Raw genomic sequence first — 20702 nt, 5'->3', positions numbered from 1 at the left:
TTTCCAGAAAACGACTACCAATTGGAAAAAGGCTTAAAACGACGCAAGTTATTGAAAAAAACACCTCACTTGAAAATCTTATAAGATTGAAGATTATCCGATATAGTTTAAACTTGAAAAATAATAGCTTAACACTTGCTTTGACTTAAATTGGCAAGAAACGCACGAAAGAAATTGTATATTGGGTCAATCCATGTGAAATCGACAACTTCATCGATTTTTTTAACAAAACAAATTATATGAAAAAGGTGTCAAGTATATTAGTGAGAGCGCATGGTTACAAAATATACCCGAATTGTTCGAAATTGGTATACAGCTCTGAAAATTGATACACACGTGCCTTGAACTATACTCTCAACTACCTAAATTTTATTTTTCAAAAAACCGACTGGCTAAACTTTTATAAGCAAAAAACGCCTTTGTTGCCGAGGACGCGCGCATTTAGTTTAAAATGTTTAAAAAAAAATATGATCTAAGTTGCACCGCATCTCCGCAACTTTAGGAATAAAAAATGGTAAATCGCGTGTAGCTCGCGTGGTAAAGGTGATAAAATTAGGAATTTTTTATGGTAATACGTGTCACAGTGCTACTTAAAACCTGATATGGAACCACATCGAGGTATTATTTTTACTGGACGTTTTTTACCATTTTTCATTTTCTCTCTAGGAAAAAATGGTAAATCACGTGTATCTCGGGTGGTAAACGTGGTAAAGTTATGAAATTTTTTATGGTGATACGTGTCATTGTACTACTTAAAACCTGATATGGAACCACATCGAGATATTTTTTTTACTTGACGTTTTTTCGTTTTTCTCTATAGGAAAAAATGGTAAATCGAGTTCAGCTCGGGTCGTAAAGTTGGTTAAAATATTGATTTTTTTATGGTGATACGTGACATAGTATTACTTAAAAGCTGATATGGAACTACATCGAGACATTATTTTTCTATTTCCCAGCTTTTATCTTTTTTATATAGAATTTCCATGGCAACCACATTTAAGCCTAATTCCGCGGTTTTCAAAAGGCTGTTACATAAAGTATGTAATAAACGTAGATCATTTCAGTTGTATTTGAAGTTTTTCTTATTTATCAGGTAGAAAAAAAACGGGAAATTTAAAAAAACAAAAACGTTAGTGAAATAATATCTCGATGTGGTTCCTTTCAGGTTTTAAGTAATACTGTGACACGTATAACCATAAAAAATTTCATAACTTTACCACCTTTACCACCCGAGATACACGCGATTTACCATTTTTTATTCCTAAAGCTGCGGGGATACATTGCAACTTAGAACATAGATTTTAAAACACGATGAAACTAAGATGCGCGCCGCCTCGGCAACAAGGGCGTTTTTTGCTTATAAAAGTTTTTCCAGTTGTTTTTTTTTGAAAAATAAAATTTAAGTAGTCGAGAGTATAGTTCAAGGCACGTGTATATTAATTTTCAGAGCTGTATACCAATTTCGAACAATTTATCACCATGCGCTCTCACTATATTCTAGTGTTGTAAGTCGGAAAATTTTCCGCGGAAAATTTCCCGCTCGGAAAACTTTCCGGAAAATTACCGAGGCCTTTTTTTCCGGAAAATTTTCCGTATTTTTCCGAAAAATATTAAAAACGTTTTCATTCCATGATTCGTCTAGTATATTGTTTGCAAATTTAAATAAAGCGGCATTTTCACCTCATTTTTTATAATCTAAAAGTAAAACTAAACCTATAGACTAGTTTAAACTGGTTAACAATGTAACATTATTAATGTTTTGTAGTATGTTTACTGATATTAGTCATTTTAAATCGATAAAAAGTTTAAAACATTAAAAACCCTTGAAAAGTAATTTATGTTTAATTTTTTTATTTTTCCGATTTGCGGAAAATTTTCTGGAAATTTTTTCGCATTTTATTTTTCCGGAAAATTAAAAACCCTACTATATTCCATTTCCAAAATTTTGATCTTTTATCTTTTCTGGTTTATTTTAAAACACCTATGTGGTCTGCGACCCCAAAAAGTCTTATATTTCACCAAAGCTTCCATTAAAATTACTCCATACCAATAAATGTTTCCCAGCTGGTCAGATTTTGGATGGGATATCGAAATCAAAAGCTGTAAAGTAGCTACGGATTAGAAAATATAATGGTTTTAGAGACGTTTTTAGTTTTTATCATTACCGGAACTCACGTCGACTTTAAATTAAATTTTGTATTATTTATTACTTTTGACTCAAGGAGCTGTTTTAAATATCGAAGATGATAAAGAGTCGGCTCACAATTTTCAAGAAGTGTTTTTATTGTTATCTTGCCAATGAACCTAACGATTCCCGATATAATTTCCTTTTGATCTTGAAAACGATTAACAAGATCGTCGGAATTTCCATAATCCAATGCCTCTTTAAATGGTCAATTTGTCATGAAACTTCAAACTTCGTGGCATGACTTTTTCAGGATTAGTATCTCTTTAGTAGTTGTATTCATAGAGGAATAGCCCTGGTGTGGTATTGATAGTTCTGATTAAGCTAAGCACTGACGTTCCTCTTCAGAAATCGCGTAAAGGGGGATGCAGAATAGGGGGGGTATGTCGAGGTATACTTTTATCTATTCCTCCATTTTTCATACATTCCAACACATCAGCGCGACCATGGTGTGATCTACCGGTTAGGGTTTGAATTCTGTAAAAAGTCTACCTCAACTTTCCCAACTTCCCCCCCGCCGCCTCGAACTGGCACTACGCGGTCGGATTTAGTGCCTTCTTTCCTTTCCCCTCCTCTACTATTCCTCCATGTTGCACTGTACTTTTCTATAATTTTTATTTAACAGCTGGGGGGGGGGTAACAGAATTGAGGACCAAGGGCATCTCAATGTTGGACTTTTCCCTTGGTACATAGCAAGTAAGAAGAAAGCCGTTTTTAAATCTTAGAAAAAAGCCTCTCACCAATGAACACAGACGCATGCCAATAGTTCTGATCTTCTGCTTATCGTACCCACGTCAGTAAACAAAACTGGAAATCCCGGCAAAAACTACAAACCTAAATTATTTTTTAAATTTTGGTAAAGATTTCCATCCTCTTATAAACGACTATTGTTTTTGGCTAAGCTTAGGAGAGTTTTTGAATCTCTGGTTTGTACAAGAACTGCAAATGTTTTTGAGCACGCGATTATCCCAGCGGCGTTTTTATCCTGCTAGTGCTTCAGTATAAAAGGAAACCTTTTACTGTTCGAGGACTTAGAGGTGTGATAAACAAAGTCCAAGTGCTTCACTACTATCACTAGTTAAGTTTTACTGTCTGCTGATGAAGTAAAGCCGGGCAAACAACATTTCCAATACTTTTTTTAAATAATGGTACGTTTCTATAAACACAACTATGCCATTATATTTTAGCGTTACTTTCTTAATGTGTTTTGTTACTTTGATAAACAATAATGGCTCTCTGCAATTAGTAACCTAGGAAACAGAGACCGTTTTTAACAAAATAATATTATTGCCTGTTTGTTCACGAATACATTATTTTTACAAATGTTTCGAAAAATCGAAACTTTTTGTGTGTGCCGTTCACTGTAAAGCTCTTAAGTTTAGTAATGGAACTCCGATAAAATTGTTTCACACACTTTTTACTGTTAAAAATCTACATTAAGGAGTTCCACTGAAGCTACCATTCCATTACTTCATATGCTCAGAAGTACATTTATAAATAGAAATCCTCTACTTCTATACGGCAGATAAATTTATTGATTTCAAGTCAAACCAGTGAATATTATATTTTAAACATTTGTTGCGTTGACAAATAAATATAATTAAAAAATTAAGTTAAATATTTGTCTGCATCTTCTGGATAATGATTTCGTTAAAATTTGTTTCAAATACATTTTTTCTTAATGTTATTAGTAAATAAGGTGCCTTGATATTGTCGCAGAAGAACCGCACTTGGAAAACGTATAGGACGGACTCACACCGCAAGCTCGGGGTTCCCCAACTTCCCCTGTTCGGCATCCGCGCCGTGGCTATAAAAGGCACTGCTTCGACAGCCAAGATTGATTCCCTCCGCCTCGCCCTACAGAGGTAGCTTCTAGCGAGAACTAAAGACTGAAAAGTCCAGCTCGCTAAAGGTTTAGTATCCTGGGAGGTAAAGCTGAAAAGCTAACCTCCGGCTGCTAAGTTTTCTCGCGGTGACATTAAGCTGAAAAGCTCACCTCAGGCTGCTAAGTTTTCTCGCGGTGACCTTAAAGCTGAAAAGCTCACCTCAGATTTCTAAGTTTTCTCGCGGTGACATTAAGCTGAAAAGCTCACCTCAGGCTGCTAAGTTTTCTCGCGGTGACCTTAAAGCTGAAAAGCTCACCTCAGATTTCTAAGTTTTCTCGTGGTGACCTTAAGCTGAAAAGCTAACCTCCGGCTGCTAAGTTTTCTCACGGTGGACTCAAGCTGAAAAGTTCACCTCAGGTTGCTAAGTTTTCTCGCGGTGACATTAAGCTGAAAAGCTCACCTCAGGCTGCTAAGTTTTCTCGCGGTGACCTTAAAGCTGAAAAGCTCACCTCAGATTTCTAAGTTTTCTCGTGGTGACCTTAAGCTGAAAAGCTCACCTCCGGCTGCTGAGTTTTCTCGCGGTGACCTTAAGCTAAAAAGCTCACCTCCGGCTGCTAAGTTTTCTCGCGGTGACCTTAAGCTGAAAAGCTCCGCGCTATGAGAATTATATTTCTGTAGGGCAAGTCTGCAAACTTTATGCCGTTGGAGTCCGTCTGTAGGCCTACTCGTCCGGTCAACTTTTACGTCGCGATTTAACCTTACCTTGTAAATAATTTATGTTAATATATTCTGCAAAATACGTTTCTCCAAATAAATGTTTTAAGTGTTTTTATCGACTGCTCATTTATTACCACGACAATATATTGAATTGAGTTTTATGGTTTCGGTGCTCCCACATTTCTTTTAATTCGAACATTTTGTCGAAAAAGTTAAAATTAACCGTTCCTTTTGTAAAAACATCTTACGCATGCGATAAATCTTTTAGTTTTACTTGTCGGTCTAAAATTTCATTTACTATATGGAGATTCACAAAACTTAAATTTAAAAAATTTGGCAGTTTAAATTTAAATACATATATTTCATCATTTGCTAGTAGCAGTATTAAATAAATGCACAAAACCTTGGGCTCTGATTGTCGAACCCGTTCGAAGCTTCCGGGCGTGTTACGAATAGTGCCACAGGACTCAATTATTATTTGTCGTAGGTCGTCATTGTCGCGGACTTCAGTTTGGTATATGACGTCATTGAGGTGTCCCCAAAGAAAAAAATCCGGAGAGCCAGTCGACCACGGAACTGGGCCCCCTCGACCAATCCACCTCAAAAGGAAATGACTTATCAAAGTGGTCCCTTACTTGCCTGATCAAATGTGATGAATCTCCTTGGTGCAAAAATCGCATCCGGACTTTAGTTGCTAATGGCACGTCGTCCAATATCACGGGTAAGAGTTATAACTGAAAACAATTGGGATCAAGGTAGAATACAGGACTTCACTTATAAGGTTGTTTTGGTGTTTTGAAGGCAAATTTTCGAGGGCCAATATTTTTGAAACGAAACGCTTTAGGACTCATGCTCACAAGACATTTTCAATTCAGTAGGACCCAAAGAATACGCTCTATAATTTATGACATGGTCACCCGTAACACCCTGTGTGTATGACACCGTTAAAAATTAAGTAGGAAATCACTTTATTAATAAAAAGACTATATAAAAACTTAATTTTTTTTAGATAAAATATATAGTTTAACTTCAATTGCAGCCTTTTTTTCCTCTAGAATATTCACTCTCTGAAATTCCCGTGTTGCCAGGAAATCAATACGCATGGAAAGTCCTTATAACAGGATTAAATTTTAACTATCAAATGTTAAATGGATATAAAATTAATGAAACATTTTAAATACATCTTATGTTCGATGTTTTTTAATTATATTTATTATAATGGTAAAATTTTCTTTTTATTATTGATAATTTCTCAAAGTTTGTATTTACAATGAGCCAACAATATTTAAATGTTAAGTTGAATTAAATCACGCTTTATTAAATGTTCATTTCCATTTCATAATGAATTATTAAATATTTTAATTTAATAATGGTTAAACAATATTGATTTTTAATATATTAAATTACACATTTAAGAGGATTGAATACTTTTTTAGTCGTGACGATATTTGGTTTTATTTGATTACCTTAAATCCTCATTTATCTGTTATTATTGATCTACCATATTAATAAAAATAAATCTTTAGTACTTGAAACCTTAATTATTAATAATTTTTTAATTTAATCATGACTATTATCTAAATTTTTTTATTTAAAAAAATATTTTGTTTTCATGCAGTTCAAATAAACACGGTGATTTGGGTTTATTTTGGAAATTATATTCCCTTAAACACCTTAATGTTACACTCAATGGTGTTTCTGAAAATTCCGAAGGTGTTATAAATGTGTTTACACTCTTTTATCCCATTTAAAAGATTATGATCACCTTTGAACACCGATTCAACTCCTAAAAGTGAAACTTAACACCTTCTTTAACCATTGTAAGGCCATTTTAACACGCTTTACAACACCCATTTTTAAGAGTAAAGGATAACTTAACTTAATTTTAAACATAAGATACACTATTTCCATGCCTCAATATTTTATTTGCCAATTTGCCAGTCAAGCATATCAGCAGTATGCTTTACTTTCGCCGTAAACTGCTGCTTTTATATTCTAATTAAACTTGAGATAGTCAGATATTTACAAGGCACTATTCTTTGAATGGTCCGAGAAACAGTTTTATTACGTCCGCCGGATGTGAAAAAGAAATTTATCAACTGGCTGTGTCTTATGCTACAGGTACCCTAGCCAAGTGGTTTTAAAAAGTTTCAAATAATAATCTTAATAATAGTAAGAAATACTTTTGGGAAAATACCAATACAAAATCTTTGTTTTTTTTTTGGTTATTGATTGAATATAAAGACCAATCTTTGGTACATTTGTGTTAACTTACAGTTCTCGAAAAAGTTATTGCATCCTATTCACAAATTGATCTTTTTCATGAACTAATATCTGTATGGAAAATCAATCTTTTTTGACCGAGCCAAAGTTATTTTAACTTCTTAGTCTATCACTTATGGGTCAAATAATTAATATTTGAGGATCATGAAATTCTTTAGAATTTACCGTGTAAATTTCAAAATACGTTTTATCAAGAATATATTTATTTATATTTAGGAAGAATGATTATGTAGCGACAATCGCCGGGCACGTTGAACGCCTTTTGGCCGTCTCGCGCGGGGGGAAGACAAAACGTCACCGGCGTTTGATTTCCATCGCGTTAGGTGACGTAAATTTTAAGCAGCCAATGAAATACCGGGACTATTCGTTTTATTTTAAGCGAAGGAGCGTGCTGGGGGGACCAACGGTTGGATTGAGAGAAAGGCTAAAAACCGTCTCGACATAGACATTCTCCCTAGGTATAAATAAATACATTCTTGGTTTTATTATAAGTTTTTAGAAAAATGCGATTTAAGAGAAAAATTAGATACCCTGTATAATTTATGAAAACAGCATTATATTAGGCTCAAAATTTCAAAAACTTGATACAATGAAGTCCTAAACACCTGTGGAAAATGTCATTAAAATCGCCGACTCCTGGTTTCATCAATCCATGATTACACGTGGATAGACCCACCAGTAAAATTCAACTTATTCACACTTCATCGTTTTTTTAAATATAAAGTTATTTAAAATTTCTATATTAGGCTTTTTTTAACAAATTCTTTTTTGACATTGAGCTTTTAGCCTTCATTCGTAACAACTTCGGTATTAGACTCGACAGACTTCCTAATTATATCGGCCAACCAAAAAGAATTGTAATAAGTTCATTGGCTTTCTAAGCTATGAAAAAAAAGAGGTAAAACTGTTTAAATGGTTATATTTTCAAAAAAATGTAATATTGAGAAAATATTTTATTGTGCGCATACACGGTTCTAAACTGTTCTTTGATTAACGATGCAATGTGTCTCCCAACTATTTGGTTATTTTTGTGCTTTCTTTGACAACGTTCTCCGTCGTACCCAGAAAACTGTCCTCACGAGTTGTCATCGGAACGTGTGTTTTGAGCTGTTTCCTTCAATCGAAATATTCCATCGTGACGTACGAGTACGTCGAAATTATCGATGACGTGATAACTAGATACGTCCAATCTCTAAGTAAAAGAAAGCAGTACTGAGGAATATTTAAAAAAGAACGTTAGACTAATGTGATTTATCTGTTTAACGTTTAAATTTTTCATTTCTCCTTTAACAAGGAAGCCTCGATAATAGAAATTTAAAGATTTTGTTTGCAATTTCAGAAATGTTTTAATATTTTTATTAATTAATGTTGAGTTAAGCGATTAACTCTTAACTGTAAAGCCTATAATTCAGGAGACCACTATTCTTAACATTGCCTTGTTACTAGTTAAAATCTAGTTAAAATTTACTTGTGATAATATAGCATTTCATTAATTTAATAATTTAATTTTAGGAAAGTGATAAACAGAGGCTTATAAACAATTATGTTGGGTTTATTTTGGAACTTTTTACAAATTCTTTGGAAAATATTTCTTTATAATTTGTGTTGGTTCAAATTTATTTTATATAGAATTGTTTATGATCCAGAAACAAAAATACCCTATTATATTAGGTATCCCTAAATTAATTTTTAAATAACCTTCTTAACTCTATATGCATATTTTATTAAGTTTAATGAATTTTAAATTTTGTTGCCCGGAACAATTGAAAAACTTAATCAACAGCCGGGGTAGATTATTAATTCTTATCTAATCAAACATTTTAGAAATAGTGTATTATTTATTTTCAAAATGCTTATCTATCCAGACAATTACTTTTCACAAGTGTAGTTATTGAAATGTAACCGAAATACGTGACCTTTGTAAACATATTATTCTAACGAAAACAATTCTTTTAACGGATGCGAAATTTAGGAAATGGTTTAATACCAGAAGCAAAGATACATTTATTTATTTATATATTCACTGAAACCACAACTGCGAAGCCAAAGGCTGGCTTTTGTGTAAAAAAAAACAAGTTATCAATATAACACAATAATATAGATCAAAAAGAATACATTAAAGCAGTGGTTCCCAAAAGGTGTTCCGCGGAACCTCAGGGTTCCGCGGAAAGGTCACAGGGGTTCCGAGAATTCGTAGCGCGTCCATCTTTTTTTCTGTCAAGAGTCTTTCGAGATAAGTAAAAAAAAAATAGTTGGGGTTCCACCAGAATTAGGTGGATAATTTAGTGTTCCATAGCAAAAATAAATTGGGAACCGCTGCAATAAAGAACATATTTTAAGAATCAACATTGTAAAAGAGGGACAATTTTGAGCGGAATTTGAGGTAATTTTTTGGGTTATAATTTCGTTGAGTGTAATCATTAATTACACTGTTTGAAAAGAAATTAAAACTCAAATAAGATTTTCAAGTAGGTTTGTGAAGTTTGAGCGGTGACCAATCCATGGGTTAATCCAATAAGATTTGGACTCTTGTTTCGTTTCTCATCAATCGAATATGAATTTATGGAAACCATTTCTAGCTCACCTATCTTTTTCTTTTCGATCGTCTTCATCTGTCGGTTGGTCTTTTAACATCTTGTATATTAATTGAAACAAGTTTTACTATTAATCGAGATGAATAAGAACGAAGCTCTGAACCGAAGCTACTAAAAGCTTGCTGAATGTATTTTAAATTGTCGGTATTATAGCTTATCATTCTTATCCGCAGGAAATTCCCTGCACAGCACTGATTAGCCCCAAGAAGGCCGAAACCGGTCTATGTTAAAGATTCTGACAAATTTGTTAAAATTTTAATTCGATTATGACTCTTAAGGCTATTTATTCAGAGTTTGGCAACATTATTCTCGACGACCTATCGACCCAGGTAACTCGTAACATCTTAAAATAACTTTTAATTCTTATAGAATTTACCTTTTTTGGATCTTTACATAGTTGACCAGTAACCACTTTTTAATATACACGTTTTCGAGCATATTTGTATCTCCTTGATGCCCTATTCTTTCGAGATCCTTTCTTATAAGAATATTTTTTATACATTTTTGATTTCTGTAGTCTATGCTTACCAAGTAAAAAATATTGTGGTGGTCAGTCTTATCTCGTGCGCAGTGTTTCTTTCAGAAAATTTTCTTCGGGGGGGTCTCCCAGACATTCGGGGGTGCCGGTATCCAGTGGCGAGCGTAGCGCTTCCTGCACGCCCGGCAGTGGCGTCGGAAAAAAGGGAAGCTCCCAAGGGGGGGGGGGGTGGTAGCCTTTTCCCGGAGAGATGCCTGAAAGAAACACTGCTCGTGCGACAAGCGCTTTGGTTCGTGGCATCCTGTTAAAATTTCTAGCTTGGATACCAAATGCTGCGTTTTTTAAGTCGTAGCCAATATGCTTTGCAGCTTCTTAATCAATTATCATTATAAAATTAGAAAACACCTTAAATTAATCGTTTTGTAGTCGTTATGCAATTGCTGTTATATTTTCGTGATTTAGTAACAGGAGGGCCTAAAATTACGCGCTGTTTAAGTGTAGCGATACTCTTATAAAGCCAACACTTTTCAAAAACAGCTGTTCTTCCTCTTGCAATGCTGCTTTATTCTAATTATATCATTCTTTTATTTACAGTATAATTACAAATTTTGAAAATAAACCTCATGATTATTTGGTCAACAAGTATGTTAATTGTAAAGAAAATCTACTTTCGCGCAAACCAACGGATGACATGCAAATTTTGCCTCTCACTGATGCCATGACACCTTTTCAATTTTATGCCGGTGGTCTTGTGTTTTCGTGGATAGTTTTTCTCAATGAGGTAAGTGTTTTTTTTTAAAGTTTGCGTAGAGTGGAGATTTGGTTGTTAATTTTGTGTGCGTTTATATGTAGAAATAAGCGAACACCGTCAAACGAAATTGCATTATTTTGTTTTCGTCATGAGCGTCGAAACTATTTGTAACGGATATATTTTTGGCAACGGCAATTCTTAAGTTACTAAATAAATGTGATTTTTTTGGATATCTAGGTACCGTCAGTTATATGCACCTGTTCTTAGACGAACGCTATTTGGGTCCAATAACTACTAGGAAATCATTTTGATTTTGCACCGATAAAACCATGTAATAAAATATTTCGAAAAGGTTGCTTAGAAAGATATAATTTTATAAGATTTGGATGAAATATAAAATTTTGATTTGCCTTAGCTTTACCAATCCTATATTCATTTAAATATTTGAATTTTTTTTACCTTTTACGGTAAAACGTTTACAAAATATGTTGGGCAATGTTATTGTAAAAAGGCTCAGTACGCTGAAGCTCAACCTCATTTTCGAACTCAAAATATTTAAAATCTTTCCTTAAATTTTCACACATTTAGTTGCCAGGTCTTAAAGCCAATGGTGCTATTTTTTCGCTTTTACGCTGTTTCCCTATTTGTAAGCCTTAACGTAAACATCTCCAACGTACAATACACTCAGGGTTTTTGGGAAAGCCCTACTTATTTGAAAAACAATGCAACACCCTGTATTCGTAATTTAAATATTGAACGGATATCTTCTTTCGTGACCTTGGCATTGTTCATCTCAATCGGTTTTCAACGGAGCTAGGAAGTATGTGAGATATATACGCCAAAGCTTAAGTACTGAAGCATTTTTCCTAGTATCTAATCTGTTATTTATCTAAATGCTGTTTTGACAAAAATCTCTCAGCTTCTCTAAAGAGTTACAATAAAGTTATTCTAAGTCAAAAACGAAGAGACCACGGCGATAAAATTAGCGTGTATGTTTAAACTCATTCTAAAACGAGCAATCGTGCATATTTAAGTTAACCGTCATATCTCTTCAATTTTATATCTTTTATTCAACGCGCTGTTTTGCTGGAGAGAAAATTTGGAATATGAACAAAACTGACGATGTTTTCCATGGTTTGTGCAATACCGTTTTCTGGGTAAGTATTTTATTTGACTATGGTTTCCTAATAGATCAGATTTAAAAAGATTTCATTTAACGAAAACTATTTCTGGTTGGATTAAGTAAAGTTTAAATTTACTCTTAATTGACAGTCTTAGCTAAGATTAAGAATTCAAGTGGCGGGTATTTAAAGCAACGGAATTTCTCAGTGTTGGTTTTGATTACCCGTAGCGTTAGAGATGATAATAAGAAAAAATAATGAAATAAGAATATTAAATCCAATTAGACCTACGACTTCTGAATAGTTTGGAAAATATGAAACTATTATTTTGTAATGCATTATTCCTCTTAAAATTATAGATTAAATGTGTCAGTTTTAAGCCTTGGTCGTATAATCTCGTAGTCAAACAAAAAAATTACTTCGTATAGTATAGATTAACAAGTCGGCCAAGGCCGTAATATTAGTTCCACATCGATGAGGTGAAATTAATTATTCTCTAAGCCTTGGCACGTGTCAAAAGGTTTAAGTATAACGTCAGACGTTAGCTTCTTAATCTGCATTCTAAGTTTCAGCTCCGTATCTCAAATCCAATAGGAACTACGAAGAAAATTCGCATACGCTCACTAACCCTTGGCGCGGGTTAAAATAGTTAAACGTAGTGTCAGACTTCAGCTTCTTAACTGTATTAAAAGTTTGAGCTCCGAATCTCAAATCCAATCGAAACTACGAAGAAAATTACTGTAGGATCTATAAGCCTTGGTGCGTGTTAATATGGTTAAGCATAGTGCCAAACGTAACCACCTTTGCCTATATTCAAAGTTTGAGTCCCATATTTCAAATGCAATAGGAACTACGAAGAATATTTATTTTTCTCTAAGCCTTGGCGTTTGTCAAATGGGTTAAGCATAGCGTCAGACGTAAGCTTCTTTATCTGTATTCTAAGTTTGGGTCCAGTATCTCAAATCTAATAGAAACTTATCTATTAATAACGCTTTACCCGGGAGATTTTTGGGAACTTTCGTACTCTGCGTAAATCAATGCTCAAAATCGGCAACGGGGGTTGTTGCGCCCTCTGTTTACCGGACAGTGTAGAGGTATAGCAGTTATATAGATTAAAACTGAAACGGAATTTAAAAGTCTGTCGGATCCAAAATTATAAGACTGCGTAAAAATGCTAAAACTAGGTGAAATTAAAATTAAGTCTGGTAAAAAAAAGCAATACCCATCCTAATAACTACATCCAGTTTCAAAGTTATACCTCAAATCGTACGCGAATAGCGTTGGCCATACACGTCTCCGTTAAGTAAGTATCACACTTATTTGTTACTTCTGGCCATACACGGCTTCGATAAGAAAGTGTCAAACTTATTTGTTATTTCTGGCCGGCCCTTAATGGGTCAGAGTGTGCAATAACTGGTGGCATTACCGAGGAGTCGGGGTCCCGCTCTTGTAACCCTCAAGCTCTGATAAAATGGTCCTATCTCCACCTCCGACTTCGGTCGGGTAGGGGCTGGATACTGGGTTCGGCTCACGCTAACGGAGAGGGCCCAGGCAACCTGGCCGCCTCGGCGGATTGGATAGCCTGCTGTGGGGCGGCGGGCCTCCGTATGAGGGCATGGCGGTCCTGTTTCCCAGCCTTTTGGAGTCTCACCGGGATGTCCGGTGCCAGCTGTGCCGGGTTACTTGGACTGCTGTGTGCCCGTTGTTCTCCTTTAGGAGCTCTCTCCAAAGGGCTGGGCTCTGTACCTTCGTAGGTGGGGTGCCGACTGGAGTTTCTAGAGCATACGCTCTCTATCCCCCAGCTGTGCGCGAAGTGGCGGGCTGGTCGTCCCATTGCTGTGCCTTTTGTCGGGATGAGCGGCTTGCGTCGAGGGTGCGACCATCAATAGTGGGATACTGCTACCTATGCTGGCTTTGTCACCTGTCCGGGCTTTTTGATTCGCTTGGAGCACCGGTCTAAAAATTTCTGACCACATGTTACTTCTGGCCATACACAGCTTCGATATGTAAGCCACGCACTCTGCGTAAGTGGCACACTTATTTATTTCTTCTGCCCATACGCGGCTTCAATTACAGATTTGAGACTTGCACAGAGTGTAGAGGTATAGCAGCAATATAGATTAAAAAAGAAACGGAATTTAAAAGTCAATCGTATATAAGATCGCGTATTTTTAAAAAGTGTTTAAAAGGGATAGAAGGGGCTGGAAAATCGCCACTAACTACTTTTAACCCGCGGAACTTGGTTTTGCAGATAGTGGAAACCCTATTTAGTATTCTTAGAAAAAACAGCGTGGTTATGTCACCCCGTTAACAATATATGGAAGGTGTTGCAAATATGAACGCCAACAACGGCGACGACGACGACACTTCACAACATTCTAACGAAAACAATAGTTCCACTCGATCTATATATATATAATGTGGAACTAAAAATTGAGCGAGCTATCTACATTAAAGCCGAAGAATGGAAATTTTTATGCAGATGTTATATAATAGAAACAGATCTTAAGCCCAAAGTTTAAAACGCTGTTTTATTTTATGTGTGATTTTCATTGAAAATTTGTTTTTATCTTAATATTTCATTTCATTTAGTTAGTTCTATTGTTCTCGTCTTTGAACATAAACATAAAATATAAATTTATATAAATACAAAGTATCGTAACCTTCAAATAAAATTGTCACTGACATTTTTCAGAATTTCATGTATCATTGAGGAGATGCGTCACGTAGTTGTTATTTACGGGGTAATATTTTTGTTTATATCCTTTTTCAGGATTTAAATTTGACGTGGTATACTACTTATCCTGATTTTACACCATGTTTTCAAAACACCATTTTGGTTTGGATTCCCTGCGTTTTTCTATGGACATTCCTTTTGTTTGAAATTCAAGTCTTCAGACGATCCAAAAGAAACCGGATTCCTCGGACACTTCTAAATGTTACTAAGATAGTAAGTCTGGTGCACTGTCTCGATTTCCGTTTCTAATTTGTCATTACTTCCAAACTATAAACATTTTACGTACAACATTATGGGGAAAATATGTTTGGGCAAAAGAAATATAGAAATGCAACATCAGACAAATAATGATAATCCTATATGCATTCTGCCAACTGGTAACCTTTTAACCCTATGAGATAAATATTTAATAAATATTTATTTGTATGTAGATTGCAGCTTTGGCGCTTATGGTCGTCAGTCTCCTGAAAATAGCCTACAGCGTTTACTGGAATCAACTCTTCCTGGTGGACATTTTTCCTTCATTATTAAAACTTGTGACTCAAGTAAGCGGTTTTTGCTATTGAACTTTTATTTTATTATTTTGGTGTTTCTTCTAATTAAACTGAAGTTCCAAATAAAATTCGTTCTTAACTGGGATATTGGTAAAGGGCCTTTGCGCACGCTTCCAAGAATCAAAGAGTGAAAAAAAATTAAAAGACTAGAGTGCGTATTATGTAAATCTTATATATGGTTTATGCTCTTAAAAATAAAACAGTATCTCAAGTTTGAGAGCATATCTCCGAAAGAAAACGGTTTGTTTTCAAGCTGAAAAAAGTCACTGTTGGTCTGAAGTTCAAGAGATCTGACGAAGCCCGGGTTTTACAAGTCGTTCATTGACTCCAATTATTTGAGTTCCAAGATTTATTGATATAATTCTTTGGCAAAAATTTAAATTTATTTACTTGAGCAAAATACTGTTATTGTTTTAGAGATTTAACCGAATAAACTATTGATTTTACGAGTAATTAAAAATTTCCTTTTATCATCGTGCGATGCGTTTTAAATATAAAAACAACCATCTTAAAAATATTTTTTAAATAAATTTAGTTAAGATTTTATTATGTACATAACTGAAGCTGAATTATCATTATCCATTGCAACAAAATAAATGATAACTTGCTACCTATTTTAGGAAGCAGCTAGCTTCGCTTCAGTATCAGGTCATTTAAATAAACCTTGTCCGCATTTCCCTTCTTGAGAACGAAGTCAAGAAAAAAACCCTCTTCGAAAAAACTATAAATAAATTTAAAATGTACAAAAAAAAGGTTTAAGCAAAATTAAACATCGTAATGAGATTGTCTTATGTAAAAACCCTTGGGTATTTTATTTTCAAAAGTCACGTATTTTGACGCACTTGTATTTGGCTCCTAGGTAGCACTTGGATAAAACGTTTTACACAGTATTTTGTTTAGTTTTTTGTCATATATACTTATTTTTCTATTCAGGTTTTGTCGGTAATATTAATTTTACTTGGACGAAAAAGTGGCATTCGACGTTCGGGGATTTTACTCGTTTATTGGTTGCTTTCAACAATAGCAGGATGCATTTCATTCAAATCAGCCATTTCATTAACGTTAGACAAAGTATGTGTAGCAACTAATATCTAAAAACAATTTGTGCTCAACACATTGCTAACCATGCTATTTATACTTTTGTCAGGAGCACTTGGAAAATATCATAACATTTTCATTAATCACGGGGGAGTTTTCATTAGTGGTTTTGCTATTTCTCCTGTCTTTCTTCTTAGATGGCAAACCTATTTACGAAAAACCACAGATAACTGATGATCTGACTGAACGGGTAAATATTTATTATAGTTAACCTATTGATGAACGCACATTTTTTCACTAGAAATTGCTTTCTAAGATTTTTATCAATCCTCTTATTCAAAGAAGCTAATTAGCTTATTGCCACAGTTTTTCCAGAATTCGACTTCAGAAGCTGAACAAGATTTAATAAAATTAATTTAGCTAGCTATATAAATAGCGCTTTCTTTTCCAAACGTGATTGATAAATTTGCTAATCTCTTTATCCTCACTATCCTTCAAGGAATGATACACCAAAAGAAATGAAAAAATAGAAATCTGGTAGTCGTTCAATCGTTTTTATTTATATATAATCCATCCCTAGAGGTCGGTAACGGTTAATCATTATCCATGTTTAAATTGATTTTTTTGGGAAAAAACGTAAACAAAGAAATTTACCGGTTAATATTTCGGAAAATGATTAAAAAACATGTATTATTCGTAAAATTTCAGCTTTTTATCAAAAAAAAACCGTCGTTTTTATCCGATTAATTTTACAAATTTATCAAAAAATTAATCGGATAATTCCGAAATATAAATTACTTAAACAAAACGTTTTACGAATAATTTTGAGAGCTTTATCTATTGAATAAAAGTTAACCATCCTCGACCTCTATCAATCCCCATGAACCTTAAAATTGGTAACATTGACCATGGACGATTTACTGAAGGACACTTTTCGTGTAGCTTCTACAACAATATCTCAAAAGTGTCCTTGAGAGGCGCACGTTAGAATATATGGGAAAGGCGAACAATAGAGGGGTGAAATTGTGACTTTTCAGGGGCGTCATGTGACTACTGAACCGTGTGCTGCGTCGGCTGATACTTTTAGGCTCTAGGGAAAAATTACTCCCGCCATTATCGGATTCTTTCTCTTTGCTTTTTAACCATGATTTCATGATTTAATTAAATTATCAAGGGTAAGCTAATATTTCAATATTTGGTTTCTATTTCACCATAAACAAACTGCAAATTAATTTTAACTTATGGAATATTTGTAGCTCAAAAATGAAGAAGCATTCTATTGTGAAAGGATGTAACAGTGACAGTCGGTGCAGTGTTATTGCGAGCATATGAATAATGTTTTCTTACCATTTCTAAAACAAAAATACAAGATACCAAAATTCCCCTGTTGGTTGAAGTTTTTAAATCGAGATGATTTTGATATTAAATGTATTTAATATTATACATTTGTGGTTAAAACATTTTGTTGGAGTCCATGGCCCTTCTACAGAATACGCAGACCCTGTTCATTAACTTGATGGAAATGAAATTCAAATACTAACATTTTATCTACCATGATTGATGTTTATGTTATCAGTGACTTTGAAGAAAGTGAAGCCAATAAGGAAGAGGACGATACTCCCGATGTAAGTTTTAAATTTAGACAAACATATTCTCAAACATCGGTAAATTATTTAATTTGAATTGCAGGTAGAAGCTGAATTCCAAATGGAAACCCTGGTAGCGAACATAGCTGCTTCAACTGCAATCCCTATGGAAACGTTTCTATTTGATTTTAATAAAATGTAAAAAAGTAGTAGTTAACTTTACTGATTTTTAAATATTTTAATCAGAATTAACTAAAATTTATGGCAGGGATTATACATACGCTATTGGTAAAAGCAATATCAGCATGTAAATAACTTGAAAAACACATTTCTACAGAGAATTTACTCCACCACTAGGATGGTTTGCACTTCGTGATAATAAGATTTTGCAACTCGGAAAGCTAAATTAAAATACCAACGGTGCAATAATGAAAGTAAATGTGGAAAATCGGGAAATGAATTTTCGCACTACAAAGGGCCGTGTGCGTTTGTAGATAACGCGAACATGAAAAAAGTGTCCACAGTAATATGAAATTGAATCAGTGCGAGAGGTGTCAAGAAAAAAATTAAATTAGATGCGCCAATATTGAAACATTTTAATGAATATTTTAAAGCCCTACATGAGGAAATTCATTTTAAAATCTTTTTCTTAGTCTAGTTTTAGCCTTATTTTTTAATTAAAAACGTTAAGCCTAGCTTTCTCTTTGTGATGGTTTTTCAATTTTTAAAGTTCCCCATTTCCATCAGTCTTGAGTTGTGTGTTGATAGCCAACTTCAATAGGACATCCAACATTTCCTTGACTAAACGGAATTGCACCTAAATCCACGAACCGTTTTCAAGTGCTTGAATCTTCTCATTTCCCAAAATGTGGTCTTTAGCTTGACATTTTTTATTCTTTAAACATTTCCCATCATAAAATGGTGCAGCCTCATTTAATACTGAGTAGAAAGAAGGTTTGTACTTCGTAAGTTCCATTAATTAATCCTCCTTTTGACTGCGTCTTTGCCCAATTTGAAATTGATGTATGTTTTCCATCAGTTACGAGTAAGATCATCACTGTCGTAGAACCATGAGCTGAATGGTTAAGTAGGCGTTTCAGTACACTGACAATTACATAATGTAAAACGTTTGGTGGGTTTTCGTGAAGCTTTTTGACATTTTCCTTAACATATTTATTATGTTCTTATGTTTCAAGACAATGAAACATGGTATCCATAAGTAGCCACACGCCATATCCAAGATTATTGTCAACTTTTCGAGAATATCAGAATCTTGACGTAGAACTCTTGGCCTATTTCAAAACATCTCATGTTATACGTTACAACATTTAGAAAACCGGAAAAACCACGAATACAATGTTTTGATTTGTAAACTAACGATCCAATCACTGAGCTGTTTGATTTCTGTGGAATGATAATCTTTAAGTGCTAATTTTATCTTTTGCATTTTTCTGGGATTATAGCATCAAAACATGTTTTAGGAAACTCCATTTTTATTCCTTGAAAGTTTTAACTAATTAAAACTCACCGTATTTTTTATTGCTATATAGGAACATTAGTAATATCAGATAAAGTTTGAGTAGATAAATCCATTTCATCATGTAAAATCCATAAAATATAGGTCTTTTGGCATTGACAACTTACCACTTAATAAAACATCGAAATAACGACAGTTTAAAGAGAGTTCTAGTGGCTCCTCCATTTTCACATTTTCAATATCACTAAAACCAGATTTTAACTTAATCAATCCATTAAAAATTCCTTATTTGAAAATACAATCTACTTCCAATGTTGTTAAAATATTAATATTCGTCCACAATTTTTGCATGCTTGCTCCTAATTGACACGTGACCGTTTCATTTGCCTCTGAAAACGAAGCCAGCACGCCCTGGCGATAGAATCGCTAACTAACTCCTTTGGGCTTGCGCGCAACGTTAGCGTGTAGTAAAAAGCCGACCGAGAAGTGTCATTCATAATTCGTCCAAGCATTGACCCAGCTAGGGGACACCGCAAGGTTGGAATTGAATTATGAAACAGTACGTTTCGGTAACGCAAAGAAGGACATCTCTATGAATATACATTTACATATAAATGTATATATTCATACATCTCTATGAATATACATTTACATATAAATGTATATATTCATACATCTCTATGAATATACATTTACATATAAATGTATATATTCATACATCTATAAAAATACATATATACATATAAATGTATATATTCATACATCTATAAAAATACATATATACATATATATTCATATATTTATACATTTATTAAAATACATATATATTCATACATCTATATATATATTAAAATACATATATATTCATACATCTATATATATATTAAAATACATATATATTCATATATATACATATATTAATAAACATATATATATATTTAATAGCTTAATATTGCAAACATTTAATTTCGTCTTGACGATGTCAAATTTTCGAAACATGCTCTTCAAAAGGTGGTTTTTATGAACATATATTTTTAATTAGCATCTATATCCATTATTTACAGGTTTCAGAAAATACCATTTTTTCGTTAAATGAGCATATGTTGGTTGTAATTTATTTATTTATTTATTTATTTACATAAGCGTATCAGCTCAATAAATGTTTGCAAGTTTAACTTTAACGCAAACTAATTTTAAAAAACCACACATTTCAATGGACTTTAGACAAATTAATTGGCTTTAATGCGTGCTCTTTACCTCATCGCCATTGCGAGTGCGTGCATTCAGCCCTGCCGATGCGTAGTGCCACTGCTTGACAATACCTATATCGTTAGAATCTGTTCCATGGCGCCGAA

Source organism: Leiobunum rupestre, chromosome 1 (genome assembly GCF_980474605.1).
Source record: "Leiobunum rupestre chromosome 1, qqLeiRupe1.1.hap1, whole genome shotgun sequence".
In the NCBI taxonomy this organism is placed as follows: domain Eukaryota; kingdom Metazoa; phylum Arthropoda; class Arachnida; order Opiliones; family Sclerosomatidae; genus Leiobunum; species Leiobunum rupestre.
This window is presented reverse-complemented; position numbering follows the sequence as displayed.